General features: G+C 53.1%; 1 pseudogene; it reads left to right on the top strand.

Moving 5' to 3' along the window:
* Positions 1–537: 537 nt before the first annotated feature.
* On the top strand, positions 538–2,168 carry LOC100338400 (type 1 phosphatidylinositol 4,5-bisphosphate 4-phosphatase pseudogene; annotated as a pseudogene).
* Positions 2,169–2,956: the final 788 nt, after the last annotated feature.

The following is a 2,956-nucleotide window of genomic DNA, read 5'->3' as shown; positions in this document are numbered from 1 at the left end:
AACAAAAGTTTGTTGTGACCCATATGCACCATAAAACAAAGCTGTGGGTGATGTGTGAAAAAATTGGGCTGGGAAGTTGGATGGAGGCCAGATCCAAAAAAGCCTTGAGGGCCTCACAAAGAAGACATATGTGTTTACTGAAGGACTTCTCAGACTCCTTAATTAGTAGGTATCTTAGTTGGGGTTCCCCTAGAAGCATACTCTGAGATAAGAATTAGAGTAGAATTAGCTAATTTGCAAGATGGTTTCAGGCAGCTTCACCAGGGGAAGTGAAACCAATCAACACAGGATACATCAGTGAGCAGCTTCACTAGGTGCACACCTAGAGTTCAGTCCCACTGGTGAGAAACTGGAGAGAGAGAAGGGAAAACATGCCTCCAATTTGTCCCAACCAAAAGACAAGAAGCTATGGAACTTTCTCCCAACCACCACACATCCTTGGTTGAAGCATTCTTTGAAAGGCACTGACTTCCGGGTACTCCCACCCTGCCCTGCACACCATTACAGGTGCTTCCTAGGTCAAAAGGAAAAGAAAACAGTGGGGGACCCGGTAGTGGCGGCGGTGGCGGCGGCGGCGGCGGCGGCGACAGCGGCGGCGAAAGCAGCCGGATAGCTGACCGGAGCGGGAGGCGTCTGTAGCGGCCATGGCGGCGGATGGAGAGCGTTCCCCGCTGCTGTCCGAACCCATCGACGGAGGCGCTGGCGGCAACGGTTTAGTGGGGCCGGGAGGGAGTGGGGCTGGGCCCGGGGGAGGCCTGACCCCCTCCGCATTCCCCCCGTTCCCCGAGGGGCACCCAGCTGTGTTGCCTGGGGAGGACCCACCCCCCTACTCACCGCTGACCAGCCCGGATAGTGGGAGCGCCCCCATGATCACCTGCCGAGTCTGCCATTCTCTCATCAATGTGGAAGGCAAGATGCATCAGCATGTAGTCAAATGTGGTGTCTGCAACGAAGCCACTCCCATCAAGAATGCACCTCCAGGAAAAAAATATGTCCGATGTCCCTGTAACTGCCTCCTTATCTGCAAAGTGACTTCCCAGCGGATTGCCTGTCCTCGGCCCTACTGCAAAAGAATCATCAACCTCGGACCCGTGCACCCAGGACCTCTGAGTCCAGAACCACAGCCCGTGGGTGTCAGAGTCACCTGTGGACATTGCAAGAATACTTTCCTGTGGACAGAGTTCACAGACCGAACCTTGGCGCGTTGCCCTCACTGCAGGAAAGTGTCATCTATTGGGCGCAGATACCCACGAAAGAGATGTGTCTGTTGCTTCTTGCTTGGTTTACTCTTTGCGGTCACTGCTACTGGCCTTGCTTTTGGCACATGGAAGCATGCACGGCGGTATGGAGGCATCTACGCAGCCTGGGCGTTTGTGATCCTGTTGGCTGTGCTGTGTTTGGGCAGGGCCCTCTATTGGGCCTGCATGAAGGTCAGCCACCCTGTCCAGAACTTCTCCTGAGCCCCACGATGACCCACAGACTGTGCCTGGCCCCTCCCTGGTGGGGACAGTGACACTACCAAGGGAGCTGGGATGACTCCCTGGGCTTCTGTGAGGAAGCCAAGCAGCTGCCTTCCTTTTCCCTGGGGAGAGGTAGGAAGGAACCAGGCCTTCATTTGGTTTGGAGGGGTGGATAAGACCATTGCTGGCCATCTGCTTTCCTCCAAGGATTGCAGTTTAGGGTGAAGAAGGCAAAACGTCGCCCCTAAACCTGGGTCCTCAAGACGGTTCTAGCCTAGTTCTTCCTATGTGCTCCCTGAACCCATCCCTGTCCCTTACACATTCCAGGGCAGGGTGGGGGTGGGTAGCCCTGGGGGTTCTTTTGCACCATTAGGACCTTGCTGCTGCTATTGCACTTCACCAGGGGCTGGCTCTGGCCTCAGTACCCTGTCTCCTCTCCCACATTCCATGTCCTATGGGGGTGGGGTCAGCCGCTGCTTTGTACAGAACCACAGGAACTGGTGTGTATATAACTATTTAATTTGGGGTACGTTCCCCTAGTCCTGTACTTCCCTGAACTCCTCCTTCAAACCTTCCCTGCCCCCCAGTTGCAGTATTAAACTGGGCGGGTAGGACTGCTGTCTTGGGGGAGGTTAGGGACTCACCCTGTGCTTGTAAATAAAGAAGGTCATGACTACCCATTAAAAAAAAAAAAAAAAGAAAAGAAAACAGGTAGCCGGCGCCGCGGCTCAATAGGCTAATCCTCCACCTAGCGGCGCCAGCACACTGGGTTCCAGTCCTGGTCGGGGCGCTGGATTCTTTCCTGGTTGCCCCTCTTCCAGGCCAGCTCTCTGCTGTGGCCCAGGAAGGCAGTGGAGGATGGCCCAAGTGCTTGGGCCCTACACCCCATGGGAGACCAGGAGAAGCACCTGGCTCCTGCCATCGGATCAGCGCAGTGCGCCGGCCGCAGCGCACCAGCCGTGGCAGCCATTGGAGGGTGAACCAATGGCAAAAGGAAGACCTTTCTCTCTGTCTCTCTCTCTCTCTCACTATCCACTCTGCCTGTCAAAAAAAAAAAAAAAAAAAAGAAAGAAAGAACTAACGAACGAACATAGGGAAAGACCACAAATCTTGAGAATATGGGCAGAGCAGGAACAGTCTCCTACAATCATGGAATGTGATTTGTGAAGCTCCAGCAGACTAAAGCTGTACATTTTCCTAATATATGTGACCACAAAATCTACTTTAGATAGACCATCCTCAAGGACTAATACTTAGTATAGTTTGGTACCCCTCAATATGTTAGAAGCTTGGTCTCCAACACAGTACTCTTGATAGGTGGTGGGACCTTCATGAGTTGAGGCCTAGTGGGAAGTCTTTAGGTCACAAGAATGCATAACCCAAGAAGGCAGTTCTTCCCAAAGGGTTGCTATAAAGTCTGCCTTTGTACCAAATTATCTCTCTCTTCCTGGTTTGAAATGGAACCACTTGCTCCAACATGTGATCCTGCCATTACC

The sequence above is a fragment of the Oryctolagus cuniculus genome, chromosome 10 (assembly GCF_964237555.1).
Source record: "Oryctolagus cuniculus chromosome 10, mOryCun1.1, whole genome shotgun sequence".
NCBI lineage: Eukaryota > Metazoa > Chordata > Mammalia > Lagomorpha > Leporidae > Oryctolagus > Oryctolagus cuniculus.
This window is presented reverse-complemented; position numbering and strand designations above follow the sequence as displayed.